General features: G+C 49.1%; 1 protein-coding gene across 1 annotated transcript in view; it reads right to left on the bottom strand.

The window, feature by feature from the left end:
* The window catches only part of CHDH (choline dehydrogenase), a 61,973-nt gene extending 46,704 nt beyond the window's left edge, over window positions 1-15,269 (bottom strand). Inside the window, exon 1 of the mRNA XM_007174782.2 lies at window positions 14,952-15,269. The gene's annotated coding sequence lies outside the window, so the exon portion shown is untranslated. The remainder of the gene's footprint in view (window positions 1-14,951) is intronic.
* Window positions 15,270-15,347: the final 78 nt, after the last annotated feature.

Genomic DNA, 15,347 nt, shown 5'->3' with positions numbered 1-15,347 from the left:
AGGGAAGAAAAAAGACCTACAAAAACAAATTCAAAGCAACTAATAAAATGGCAATAAGAACACACATATCAATAATTACCTTAAATGTAAACAGATTAAATGCTCCAACCAAAACACATAGACTGGCTGAATGGATACAAAAACAAGACCTGTATATATGTTGTTTACAAGAGACCCACTTCAGATCTAGGGACACATACAAACTGAAAGTGAGGGGATGGAAAAAGGTCTTCCATGCAAATGGAAATCAAAAGAAAGCTGGAGTAGGAATACTCGTATCAGACAAAATAGACCTTAAAAAAAAGACTGTTACTAGAGACAAAGAAGGATACTACAAAATGATCAAGGGATCAATCCAAGAAGAAGATATAACAATTGTAAATATACATATGCACCAAACATAGGAGCGCCTCAGTATATAAGGCAAATGGTAACAGCCATAAAAGAAGAAATCAACAGTAACACAATAATAGTGGGGAATTTTAACAGCCCATTTTCATTAATAGATCATCTAGACTGCAAAAGCAGTTCTAAGAGGGAAGTTTATAGCAATACAATCTTACCTCAGGAAATAGGAAAAATCTCAAATAAACTACCTAAACTTACACCTAAAGCAACTAAAGAAGAACAAACAAAACCCAAAGTGAGTGGAAGAAAAGAAATCATAAAGATCAGAGCAGAAATACATGAAATAGAGAGAAAGAAAACAATAGAAAAGATCAATGAAACTAAAAGCTGGTTCTATGAAAAGATAAACAAAATTGATAAACATTTAGCCAGATTTATCAAGAAAAAAGGGAGAGGGCTCAAATCGATAAAATTAGAAATGAAAAAGGAGAAGTTACAACAGACACCACAGAAATACAAAGGATCATAAGAGACTACTATAAGCAACCTAAAAGAAAAGGACAAATTCTTAGAAAGGTACAACCTTTCAAGACTGAACCAGGAAGAAATAGAAAATATGAACAGACCAATCACAAGTACTGAAATTGAAACTGTGATTTAAAAACTCCCAACAAACAAAAGTCCAGGACCAGATGGCTTCACAGGTCAATTCTATCAAACATTTAGCAAAGAGTTAACACCTATCCTTATGAAACTCTTCCAAAAAATTGCAGAGGAGAGAACACTCCCAAACTCATTCTATGAGGCCACCATCACGCTGATAACAAAACCAGGCAAAGATACCACAAAAAAAGAAAATTACAGACCAATATCACTGATGAACATAGACACAAAAAAATCCTCAACAAAATACTAGCAAACTGAATCCAACAATACAAAAGGTTCATACACCATGATCAAGTGGGATTTATCCCAGGGATGCAAGGATTCTTCAATATATGCAAATCAATCAGTGTGATACACCACATTAAAAAAGTGAAGAATAAAAACCATATGATCATCTCTATAGATGCAGAAAAAGCTTTAGACAAAATTCAACACCCATTTATGATAAAAACTCTCCAGAAAGTGGGCATAGAGGGAACCTACGTCAACATAATAAAGGCTATATATGACAAACCCACAGCTAACATCATTCTCAATGGAGGAAAGCTGAAAGCATTTCCTCTAAGATCAGGAATGAGACAAGGATGTCCACTCTCATCATTTTTATTCAACATAGTTTTGGAAGTCCTAGCCATGGCAATCAGAGAAGAAAAAGAAATAACAGGAATCCAAATCAGAAAAGAAGAAGTAAAACTGTCACTGTTTGCAGATCACCTGATACTAAACATAGGAAATCCTAAAGATGCTACCAGAAAATTACTAGAGCTCATCAATGAATTCAGTAATGTTGCAGGATACAAAGTTAACACACAGAAATCTCTTGCATTCCTATACACTAACAATGAAAGATCAGAAAGAGAAATTAAGGAAACAATCCCATTCAGCATTGCAAAAAAAAGAATAAAATACCTAGGAATAAACTTACCTAAGGAGGCAAAAGACCTGTACTCTGAAAACTATAAGACGTTGATGAAAGAAATCAAAGATGACACAAACAAATGGAAAGATATACCATGTTCTTGGATTAGAAGAATCAATATTGTCAAAAATGACTATACTACCCAAGGCAATCTACAGTGCAATCACTATCAAATTACAAATAGCAGTTTTCACAGAACTAGAACAGAAAATTTTAGAATTTGTATGGGAACACAAAAGACCCCGAACAGCCAAAGCAATCCTGAAAAAGAAAAATGGAGCTAGAGGAATCAGACTCCCTGACTTCACACTATACTACAAAGCTACAGTAATCAGAACAGTATGGTACTGGTACCAAAAAAACAGAAATATAGATCAATGGAACAGGATAGAAAGCTCAGAAATAATCTAATTAACTAATAATTAATCTACGACAAAGGAGGCAAGAATATACAATGGAAAAAAGACAGCCTCTTCAATAAGTGGTGCTGGGATAACTGGACAGCTACATGTAAAAGGATGAAATTAGAACATTCTCTAACACCATACACAAAAATAAACTCAAAATGGATTAGAGACCTAAATGTAAGGCCAGATACTATAAAACTCTTAGAGGAAAACATAGGCAGAACACTCTCTGACATAAATCACAGCAATATCTTTTTTGATCCACCTCCTAAAGTAATGAAAATATAAACAAAAATAAACAAATGGGACCTAATTAAACTTAAAAGCTTTTGCACAGCAAAGGAAACCATAAACAAAATGAAAAGACAACCCACAGAATGGGAGAAAACGTTTGCAAATGAAGCAAACAACAAGGGATTAATCTCCAAAATATACAAACAGCTCGTGCAGCCCTATATCAAAAACAAAACAAAACAACCCAGTCAAAAAATGGGCAGAGGATCTAAATAGACATTTCTCCAAAGAAGACATACAGATGGCCAAAAAGCACATGAAAAGATACTTAACATTGCTAATTATTAGATAAATGCAAATCAAAACTACAATGATGTATCACCTCACACCAGTCAGAATGGGCATCATTAAAAAGTCTACAAACAATAAATGCTGGAGAGGGTGTGGAGAAAAGGGAACCCTACTACACTGTTGGTGGGAATGTAAGTTGGTACAACCACTATGGAGAACAGTATGGAGGTTCCTCAAAAAACTAAAAATATAACTACTATATGATCCATCAATCCCACTCCTGGGCATATACCTGAACAAAATTATAATTCCAAAAGATACATGCATCCCTATGTTCATAGCACAATAGCCAACACATGGAAGCAACCTAAATGTCTACTGACAGAAGAATGGATAAAGAAGATGTGGTGCATATATACAATGGAATATCACTAAGCCATAAGAAAGAATGAAATAATGCCATTTGCAGCAACATGGATGGACCTAGAGATGATCATACTAAGTGAAGTAAGTCAGACAGAGAAAGACAAATATCATATGATATCACTTATATGTGGACTCTAAGAAAAAAAATGATACAAAAGAACTTATTTGCAAAACAGAAACAGACTCAGACTTCGAAAGCAGACTTGTGGTTGAGGGGGCAGGGGGAAGGTAGAGGGAATAAATTAGGAGTTTGGGGTTAGCATATGCACACTACTATACATAATATGGATATTTAACAGGGACCTACTACTGTGTAGCACAGGGAACTCTGCTCAATATTCTGTAATAACCTATATGGGAAATAATCTGAAAAAGAATGGACATATGTACATGTATAACTGAATCACTTAGTCATACGCCTTAAACTAACACAACATTGTAAATCAACTATACTCCAATATAAATTAAAAATTAAATTAACATAAATAAATAAAAATGAATATCAACCAAAAAAAGAAAATGCTACAACATGGGTGAACCTTGAAAATATTATGCTAAGTAAAATAAACCAGTCATGAAACAACAATTATTGTATGATTCCGCTTATATGAGGTAAATCCATAGAAAAAGAAAGTAGAGAAGAAGTTACCAGGGACTGTGGAGAGAGGGAATGGGGAGTTACTGTTCAATGGGTATGGAACTTCTATTTGGGGTGATGAAAAGTTTTAGAAATGGATAGTGGCTATGATTGCACGACCCTGTGAATGTACTTCATGCCACTGAATTGTACACTTTTTAAAAGAATGGCTAAAATGGTAAGTTTTATATGATGTATTTTTACCAGACCCCTTCCTCATGGAGTGGCAGCAGGTCATTTACTCTCCTTGGCCTCAGTCATCCCCAGACCCCACCTCCTATCACAGCTCTTCTCCAACAACCCCTTCCGGCATGCCCCAATGTGCAGGGCACATTTCATTGTTCTCAAAGGTCTGGGTCTGGCCTTGAGCTAGGCACAGATCTCTCTGGTCCCTGGGCAGGGGTGGGGCTGGGCATGGGGGGACCAAACTGCACGTTTCCGTCTGGCCCCACCTCTGCAGAGAAGAAACGCCCTCACGCGTCTCTGCCCCAACCCACATTCCCCAAAGGATCCCCAGCTTAGGATTTGCTGAATAATGAAGACAGGAGAGCCCAGGGCACTTGCCCAGTCTCACTTCCCCTTCCTGGGGGTGCATGTGGCCAGCTCTCCACCCCATGCCATGGCTAGGAGTGGGCTGGCCTTTCCTCTTCTCCCCTGGCGATCCTGGTGCCCAGGCCTGGAGGGAGCCTCCCACCTTGAAGCAACATGTCCCTGTTCCTGAGGCCCATCCAAGGGGGCTGCCTCCCCCTCCCCTCAGAAGCCAGGCCTTGAGCTGAGGAGGGGAGAGGAGGCACTCAGGTTCCCGGCTCTCGGTGGCCTCACAGTGTTGGGAGGTGGCAGGACCTACACGCGCTCACAGGGCAGTGAGAACGGGGGTGGCAGGGGAGCGCTGAAGAAGGAGGGGCTTGCTACCCAAAGGGGACTCCTTGGGGGCAGGGACACCCCAACCCCTAGCAGTGCCCTCTCAGGCTGCCAGACTGGGAGGGTGGACAGACTGACCAACAGGGGGCAGGAGTCACAGGGAAGCAGCCCCTTCTACTGCCCAGGGCTGCCGGTCATCGGCAGTACGGAGTATGAGGGGCGGGGTCGGGCTGGGAGCTATGGGACCGGAGAAAGACAGGATAGCATGTGTGTTCATTTGAATTTGAGTGTGTGTGTGTGTGTGTGTGTGTGTGTGTGTGTGCGTGCGCGCTGGGGGTGGGGAGTGGGGCAGGGGTCACAACGTGGGTGCGGGTTAAGGTGGGTGGGGGGCATCAAAGGCTTTCTTCTGACTCTGGGTGCCTGTACCCCTGACCCACCCTGTTTCCTGGGACCAGCCTTGGCTCTGTGTCTAGGGCTGTCTGTCCACTCTTGGGGCTCTGAGTGGAAGAGGAAGGGTCAGCCAATCACTGTGCATGGGGGACAGGACACTTCCACCCTCTCCACCTCCCAGTCAAGGGGAGAAGACCCTCATCCTCATCCTCACTCATCTTCCTGGGGTGCAGGGCAGCCCACCAAGCCACACATGGCGTCTGGCCGGTCAGGTTGGAGCTGGACACCTGGACCCTATGGTACTTCCGGCCGGGAAGCAAGGCTTTGGTCAATTCCGGCCCCCACTCTGAACACCAGTGATGGACACAGCGTATGTGGAGAGATAATGTTAAGTGGAGAGGTGACGTTAAATGAGGGGGAACAAACGTAGGGCCTCCATGTCCTTCTGAGTACTGCAGCTTTCATCACCATAGTCCTCTGTAGCAACTAACAATTCTCATTTAGTTCTGAAATCAGTAAGCAAAGACTGGTATGGAAAAATTTGCCAAATTTTGTGGTCAGAACACTGATTGCCTTGTATGACAAGACAGATTTCCATGTAATTTTGAGCTTGTGACCAATTGCACAACAAACTTGATAATTCTGTCAAAGTCAAATTGCAAAAGCACTGTGCCTAGGATAAAATGTTTACCCACCACATCTGGAGTACCCATGCTTGGGACAGAGTCTGTCTCCAGAGTTGCACAGCTGGAGGACTGACAAAACTTCCCGAAACGACCCTTTGAACAGGGTTCTTCACAATTTCTTGGCATGCACACGTGTGTGTGTGTGTGTGTGTGTGTGTTTCCTTTCTAGCTCGGAGCCAGCACACTTACCAGACTAGGATCAGATCCTTGGGGCCACTGAGGTCCTGGCTTTTGTCAGTTACGCAAGAAGAGATGACAGAACTCTGGAGAGGGGCCAGCAGTCTCGGCCAGGCCTGCACGTAAATAGGGCACAAGACCTGCTTCAACCTTTGAGAAGCTCTGCCAGGCAGGGCCAATGGCAAATAATGATTCTGCTTTGGGCACAGCTGGGGAACGTGTAGACCCTTCCCGAAGGTGAGGGACGCATCAGGGTTCTAAAGGTGCAGCCCTCTGTCTCAGCAATCCCACTTCTTCTAACAATTTATCCGAAAGAGGAACTTCCCTGGTGGTCCAGTGGTTAAGACTCCGCGCTTCCCAACCTAAATGCCCATCAACAGAGGAATGGATAAAGAAGATGTGGTACATATATACAATGGAATATTACTCAGCCATTAAAAAGGAACGAAGTTGGGTCATTTGTAGAGACACGGATGTACCTAGAGACTGTCATACAGAGTGAAGTAAGTCAGAAAGAGAAAAATAAATATCGTATATTAACGCATATACGTGGAATCTGAAAAAATTGGTATAGACAATCTTATTTACAAAGCAGAAATGGAGACACAGACGTAGAGAACAAACATATGGATACCAAGGGGGAAAGGGGTGGGGGGTGGGATGAATCGGGAGATTGGGATTGACATGTATACACTATTATTTTTTTTTTTTTTTTTTTTTTTTTATAAAAATCCATTACTTTTATAGCTACTTTATTTATTTCTTTTATTTTTGGCTGTGTTGGGTCTTCAGTTCGTGCGAGGGCTTTCTCTAGTTACAGCAAGTGGGGGCCACTCTTCATCGCGGTACGGGGACCGCTCTTCATCGCGGTGCGCGGGCCTTTCACTATCGCGACCCCTCCCGTTGCGGGGCACAGGCTCCAGACGCGCAGGCTCAGTAGTTGTGGCTCACGGGCCCAGCTGCTCCGTGGCATGTGGGATCTTCCCAGACCAGGGCTCGAACCCGTGTCCCCTGCATTAGCAGGCAGATTCTCAACCACTGCGCCACCAGGGAAGCCCATACATGTATACACTATTGATACTATGTAGAAAGTAAATAACTAATGAGAACCTACTGTATAGCACAGGGAACTCTACTCAATGCTCTGTGGGGACCTAAATGAGAAGGAAATCCAAAAAAGAGGGGATATATATATATATATAGCTGATTCACTTTGCTGTACAATATAAACTAACACAATATTGTAAAGCAACTATACTCCAATAAAAAAGCAATTTTTTAATTAAAAAAAAAAAGTAAGACATGATGCAATGGGAAAACTATTGACCTGGGAGTCAGAATAAAAGAACAGCAAAGCCACCTGGAAAAAAAAAAAAAAAAAAGACTCTGCGCTTCCAATGCAGGGCACATGGTTCGATCCCTGGTTGGGGAACTAAAATCCCACATGCTGCATGGCGCAGGCAAAAAAAAAAAAAAAAAGAATTTAACCAAAAGAGAACTCTGCACAGCTGTGAAAAAACAAGCCTAGAGGTCTGTCCCGAGTTGTTTATGCTGGCAAACAATGGTGAAAACCTCACTGTCCACCCATGGGGGACAGAGCCATAAAAAGGGCCCCGTCACAAGAAAGGATGCTGTTAACCATTTACACAGTGGCTGGGTAGCCCTGTCACTACAGACACGGCTTGAGCAGACCGAGGCACAAAGCTCAGTTGCTCGTGGGCACTAAGCCCCTTGGTGCCCCAAGGTTGGCACTGTCTCTGAGCCCATGGGCCAGGGTGGTGACGACAATCCTGAGCGAGAGCTGCAGAAAGTTGGGGGGGGAGGGCGCCGCCATCCTCGCCTTTCTGGGGGTCTCTGAGGGGTTGTTCTCCAATGCAGGATTCAGAGCAGGCCACCTGCCTTTGATTTGGCCTTCTAGTTCCAGCTTTGACCTGCTCTCCTGAGAGACCTCTGACAAGGTTCTCAACCTTCTAGGCTGGGCTTTGTGTGGGTCAAATGAATAATGCTCCGTAGCTGCCACGGTCTGTTCACGGAGCTCCATTAAGCCACGAAACCAAACAGAGTTATAAGTAAAGTAGTCATAATAGGGGCAGCCACCCATCCTGAGCACTTCACGTGGGTTACACGCACTGAATCTCCCACAGACCCTGGGGGAGCGGGCTTCATCATCATCATCATCACCGTCAACATCAGCCCTACATCATAGAAAACAAGCCTGAGAGGGGAGTCCCTGTCCCTTTTCAAGTCACAGGCAGCACCCGCCCAACACAGCCACATTCTGGGAGCTAAAAAGTCACCGTCAGCACATGGAAAGGGGACAAGGCACCACCCAAGGCTGTGGAGGCCAAGAAGTGGTAAAGTTCGGCTGCTTCCCTGCAGTCTGGCAAAGCCTTCTCAATGACATAGCTGCCAGATCGCCCAGCCCTGGGGTGGGAGGAGGGGAGTTTGGGGTGGTGGCCCCGGTGGGAAGGGTCTGGTCAGAGAGGCAGCCGGGCTGGGGAGTAATGGTCCAGTGAAGAACCCTGGGGAGCTGCCCCCTCCCCCCATAGGAACCTCACTGCCCACCTCCAGCCCAGGCCACCCATCCTCCCAAGATGGTGGAGCAAGCTTCCTCACAGCCCCAGGAGCCCTGCCTCCTGCCCCCGCCTCACCCATCACCCCTCACCCAACCATGAGCCTCACTCTCTGGGCTCCAGGCACCCAGACCACCTACCCTCCCTCCCACCCTGGGCCTTTGCACGTGTGCTCCTTCTTCCAGGTATGGGGTCCCCACCTCCTTGCACCTGGTCACTTCTCACCTTCCCTCAGACCCTGCTCAGCCAATGCTCCCTCTGAGAAGCCTTTCTCGGCCCCTGGACACATCCATCCTGGGACTTCTGTTTGTACCACTTACTGAGACCTCAACCCAAGAAGTGAAATGAGCTGTCAAAGGCCCATCGCCCCAGCCAAAGGCTCTGTGGCCTGGCCCCCAACGCAGAGTCCGGCACTCTGTAATGCTAGCTGAGTAGACACATGATGGGGGCAGGCCGGCATGCAGCCTACAGCTCCCACACCTGGGCAGTCTGAGATGCGGACACTGAACTGAGACATCTGTGCCAGGGCAGAGAGAAGTACCACTTAGAAGGGGCACAGGGAGGGACTTCCGTGGTGGTCCAGTGGTTAAGAGTTCGTGCTTCCACTACAGGGGGCATGGGTTCGATCCGTGGTCGGAGAACTAAGATCCTGCATGCCACAGCAAATAAATAAATAAAATAAAATAAAATAAAATAAGGGGCACAAGGAACATTCTGGATCCTGACCTGGTGATGATCACCTGGGTGCATATACAGATAAAAATTCACCATCAGTACACTTTACTGTATGTTGTAGCTTAATTTTTTTTAATTAAAAAAAACTCATTTTCTTCAAAAGTCAAGTTTCTCTTCCTAAAACTCTCATCCCCCACATTTTGGTGCCGAATAAACAAATGAATCAGAAACTCTCCCCTCTTCTCTTGAATTAGCTAATCATTTGCTGCCTCGGAGATAACTCCGGCTGCTTGGGCAGGGCCCACTTGTCCTTGTGCCCTCCTGGTGCCGAGGGTGGGACACAGGACAGGGCAGAGACTGCTCAGAATGCCAAGAAAACCCCAGGGAGGAGCCCCAAGTATGATGCCAACCACAGGCCAGGCTTTTGTCCCCAGCTCTGCCAGGACTTCTGTGTGACCCGGGCCAGGGGTTTCCTGTTGGCGACAGTGGGCGCCAGCCTCTGCGGGGGCCTCTAATGTTTGCAGCTCCTCCCCTCTCACCTTTGCATATGTCTGAATGAGATATGTGTGAATGAGAGAACACAATGAAATATCCTCACCACAAACTCCAGACCTGAATCTGCTCACACTTCTAAATCCACCGATTTGGAGGAAATTCGAAGATCAGAGGAACGTGGGATCCCACACACAGAATCCAGGCCAAGGGAAAGCCCGACATTTCTTCAACAAGTTCAAGTGAAAAAGAAACAAGGCAGAGAGAGATGGAGGGAAATCCACAGATCATGAGAGAATGACGTGTGGATCTCACTCAGGTCCTAGGAATTTGAACACTGACCGGATATTTGAGGATATTAAGAAGTCACTGTTTGTCAGATGTGACACTGGTTCTGTGGTAATGTTGTTTAAAATGACTGTTTCAGAAATACCTACTGAAAGATTGACAGAAAAAAATAAGCAATATTTGGGATTTGGTTTAAAAAACCCCAGGGATGTGGGGGGCAGACGAAACAGGATCACCCATGAGGGGATGGGATATGGGATTCAATACTCTCTTCTGGCTAATTTTGTATGTGTTCCAAATTTTCCATAACAAAAAGGGCTTTCGTTGTTGCTATCTGTTTTAAATCTCAGATCTGTCTGCTAAAGGAGTGAGGGAATGAAGGCAGAGCGGGAGAAACTCGGAGGCCGGAGCCTGATGTAGGCTGATGGACTCCACCCTGTTCCACACAAGTCGGGGCGTTCAACAAAGGTTTGCTACCCGCTTCCTCCTTCAAGCACATTTACTGTTCGTAGATTTTTTGACGATGGCCATTCTGACTGGTGTGAGGTGATACCTCATGAAGGGATGCTCAACATCACTGATCATTAGAGAAATGCAAGGCCTGCTTGATCTTTAGTCCGCGTTCACTCAGGCGCTACCACAGGCTCGCAGACACACTCCTCCGGAGGCCAGCCAGGCCCTGGAGGTGCTACGCGACCCCCTGTCGATGCGCCATCGCAGGCACGGCGGGGCCGGGACAGGGACGCCAGATCACACCCGGCAGCAGCCCTGCAGATAGCCAGCTCACTTCCTTTTATAAAGCAGCGGCGAGATACGAGTCAGCCAACTTTCCCACACATGCCCGCTACTGTGTCCCTTTCAAGCTTCTGGAGGGGCTTAGCGGCAGAGGGCCCTACGGACTGCCAGGTGGGCTGCTTAAAAACGCCCACTGCTTCCTTGTGTCAACTACAAACAGCTCCATCACTGAACGAAAGTGCAGGAATCAATCAGGCACCAAGGCTAGGGTAGGACATCAACCAGCATCCACGGACCCTGGTTCCAAGTAACACTGATGGAGAGACAGGTGGTTGCCGCTTTGGTATGAGTCCCACACATGCCCACTGCTCCACCCCCTGACATCTCCAGTAATCCTCCCTCAAGCTCTGGGAGGCCGACTCTGTCACCCACATACAGTTGGGGCTTTGAGAGAAAAACAGTACCAAGCCTCCTCCGCGTTCTGGACCTTCTTCCAGGCGCCAGTGTGACAGCGCACGTGAAGATCGGCGCAAGTACACAGGGGCTGTGGCCTCACGGGGTTTCGCCCCAGGAACTGGCAGGGGTAGTGTTAACATGGACTGAACACCGTGGCCCGCGTCTGTGGGCCTTCCTGGGCCAGCCCTCCTCACTGGAGCAGAGAAACTATGGCCCCGCTGTGAACAGGGGGCAAGCTCTCAGTGTGGCCTCAGGGTCCCTGGCTCAAAGCAGGCATGGCCACGGACTCTGCAAAACTCAACCAGCTGGAGCAGAACACTGGGTGGCGGGGGGAGGGTGGTACCGAGGGTGGGGTGCTCCCAACAGCACCCGTCCCAGCTCGGGAGGGCTGCTGGGGCCCTGGGAGGTGGCCAGTGTTTGCCAGAAACAGCTTGCTCTTCATGAGACAATGGGTCCACTGTTGACTGGCTGGGGCCTTGATTAATATTTGAAAAAAAAAAAAGAAGTGGAAAATTCCACCTGTGTGGGTGGAGACTGGGCCTGGGACATGTCAACAACCCTGATGGCCTTGTTCCCTTGCCCACGGATAGGGCAGAGAAACAAAGGTCTGATGAAAGCGACAGCCTGAGGGCATTGCTGCACTTGGGTCCAAAGGAATTTCCCTATTTGGGCCGTGGAGATCATCTGTTTATTTCTTGTCCCACCTCCCCTGCCCCTAAATTTACACAGCACTTTTAAGTCCTTCAGCTTTTTCCCACCTCTTCAGAGTCTCCCAACAGCCCTGCCAGGCCACCAGGGCTGATGTCAGCTTCATGTTATGGATGGGGAAACTGAGGCCCCAGGACACACACAACCTCATACGAGGCTGGCACTGGGGAGTAACTAGCACAGCCAGGGATCTGGAACCCTGGTCTCTCCACCCCCAGCAGCGGCACAGAGCCTGTCCCAGGGGTTCTGGGGTCACAGCCATGGGTACTAGACAGAGTGGTCTTCCAGGCTCCAGGAGAGGTGCCCTTCACCCCACCAGAGGAGGAAGAGGAGGAAGAAACTCAAACCAGCTCTCCTGGGCAGGCAGGCTTTGGTGCCGGCCTAGGAGGAAGGTATGCACTCATTCATTCGTTCATTCAAGCATTTCACAAGCGCCTACTAAATACCAAGACTTGAAGGCACACTGCACAGTGGCTCTTTCAGAAAGCTAGACCCAGAAGAATTCATGGCCAAAGGGGGAAGATCAGCGCATCTGCACTTCCCTCACAGACTTGAGTCACCTCACTGCCATTACACTGTCTCATCTGCCCACTTTACAGCAAAGGAAACTGAGGCTCTGAGAAGGGCAGTGACTTCCAGAGGTTAGAGAGAGAGAGAGGAAGCTGAGACCTCCTGACCTGCAATGGCCCCACCTCCTGTTTAAAGCCACGACACTGTTGGACTTAGGCATTCAAACAAATGGTGTTCCTTCCAGCAGGCCACCTTGGAGGCTGCATGCTTAACCAACAAAGCCCTCTTGTGGAGGGACACTTTTTGGAATGAACTTCCGAGCCAGAGCAGACCCCTTCCCCCCGAAAAGACAGGCAGGCACACCTTGCTGGCCCACAGAGAACACCAGCTGTGGCTGAAGGGCTCTCCATGGGACTGCCCACTCTGCAGTCCTGCCGTGGGCATCAGAGAACCAGGACCAGGGCAGTGTCACCTCTGCCCACACACACCCAACCCTGGACCCAGGGCACTGGGGGATCACTCAGTCTGTGTCCCAAGTCAATGGCCAGCACCTGCTGCCCAGGTTCCTTCCTCCTACTCCTCCTACCCGATGCTCAGCCGCCTCGGCACCATGCTGGCCTCATGTCTCCTCTCTCCTTTGCACACCAGTTTCCTCCCCTGGAGAAATAATCTTAACCTTGCCCTTTCTTGAAAGAAAACCACCCCACTCCACCTCCAAACCCACTTCCTCCCCTGCCTGTCTCACCCCTTCTTGCCAAGGACCTAAGCCAGGGGCCCACCTCAGGCCAGGCCACCCCTGGCCCCTCTGCCTCATCTGACACCTCGGCTGCCCCCTCACTCTCAGGTTTTCCTAGCCTTTACCTCCAGGGAGTTCTCCTTCCCCGGGGACCTATCCTCCTCCCGTCTCTACCACCCCTATAAATGTCTGACTCACAAACTCTATTTCCAGATAGAGGACTAACCTCTGCATCCCTGGTTGTCCCCAAAGCCCTCACACTCAACAGCCCAAGCTCCTGCAGCAGGGCCTGCTTTGGGGCCAGCTGTAAAGCTGGCACGGCTCGAAGCCTGGCCCACAGGGACTCGGCTATTTGTCCAGTGAACGCATTTTGGTTAGCACCTGCCTCCTCGCTGGCCTCAGAGGGACTGGCCTCCCACGGCCTAGCATAGCCACCCAGGTGGGCTTTCTAAAACTGAAAACTGACCACCGCCAAAACGCCTGCCGTGGTTCCTCTGCACCATGGGACAAAGTTCATGATCTCAAGAGCTGGAAGACGAGGCTGTCTGCATCTGTGCTTCCACAGCAGGCTGGGCACATGTGCCCTTGAACATGTTCTCACCGCCCTCATTCTCAGTCCAGGGGCACCTTTGCACCCCAGGGTTGGCACCCTGCACGTGTTTGCTCAGAAGAAAGACAACTGTTAGAGCTGCAAATGATCTCTGGGACCCCAGGGCTCAAAGCAACTCAGAGAGGTTGAGAGAGGGGCCCAGGGTGGCCCAGCCCCAGGCATGCGTGAGGCAACAACCTCACCTGAGCCACTCTCCTTGGTTAGAAACCAGACCAATCCTCTGGAAGCGTCACCTGAAACCTACAAGTGTGCATGCCATAGCCCCCAGCTCTAGCTGGGCCCGCTCCATGCTGGCCCGAATCTGGATCAGGCAGGTGGGCCAGGCCTGGTGCACAGGAGCTCAGCAAAAGAGCTGCTTGACTAAGTCAACCTCGCACCAGCTGACAATTCCATCCCTCCTTAGGCCTTGGTCTCATGTAAAGAATGGACCTAACTTGGCCTACAAGTTTAAGGGACCTTGAGTTGGTCACCCCCACCTTGTCCTTTGCAAACCCAGGCAGCTGAAGCAGCAAAGTTCCAAGCACTTTGATCTGCTGTTGGCCCAGCTGATTTTTATTAACCTTCCCCCAAACCACTGTGCCTCACAGGATGGTCCTGGTCCACCTGCGCAGAATTACCAGCAATGTCAAGTTAAATGCAGATTCCAGACCCTGCTGGACATGAGGGGCTGGGTTGGCTCTCTGAAAGGCGGACCCAAAATTTGCATTTAACGCTGCTCATTAATCCTGAACTCAGTGAAACTCGAAAACCCGCCTCCAAACTCAAAGGGTGAAGGCTTCCGCCTCCGGAGACCGAAGTGTTAGTGTCAGGCCTCATTTTGTGAAAACATACGTTGACCAGAACACCCGGGGAAAGGGAGGGTTTCTATTACACGAATTACATATAACTTAGCTCCTGCGAGGAACTAGCTCCCGCGAAGAACTCAGTGAGGCTTTGCTGTCCCCGTCCCACCGTTTTTGTTTCCCGGGGCTCAGCCGCAGCGTCAAGTGGAGCCCCAGCCTCGGCGTTCAGCCGGGGTCCTCCGGACCCACCCGACCTCTCGGCCTGAGGCCGCTGGGGCTCCGGGCTGCGGCCGGGGCCGTTCGCGGCGGGTGGACCCGGGGTCTAGCGCGTCCCCGCTACTCACCGTGGGCAGCTCGGCCCGAGTGCAGGGACGGTCGGCGGCGGCCCGGCCCCGCTACACTTTAACTGGCGGCGCCGGCGCTCCGCGCGCTCCGGGCGGCCAGGAGGGGCACCGCGGGCCTCTCGGACCGACCTGCTCCGGGAGATGACCGGACGCCAGGCGGGCCCGCCGGGCTCGGGCGAGCGGGACGCGCGTGCAACTAGTGCACCTGGCTCACTGCACGCACGAGTTCGCTGAGCCGGCGCGTGCGCGGCTGCTCGAGAGACGCTCGGACCCAGGCATCCCTCGCGGCCCCTGCAGGCCGGGGCACTTCTTTCCCTACCCAGGAAGGGCGCCAGGGGGCCGCCCCTACCTGGGCGGTGCTGGGGGAGGCGGAGCCCGGAGGTGTGGCCCCGGGCG

Source organism: Balaenoptera acutorostrata, chromosome 10 (genome assembly GCF_949987535.1).
Source record: "Balaenoptera acutorostrata chromosome 10, mBalAcu1.1, whole genome shotgun sequence".
Lineage (NCBI taxonomy): Eukaryota > Metazoa > Chordata > Mammalia > Artiodactyla > Balaenopteridae > Balaenoptera > Balaenoptera acutorostrata.
Note: the sequence above shows the minus strand (reverse complement) of the source record. Positions and strands in the feature narration are given on the sequence as shown.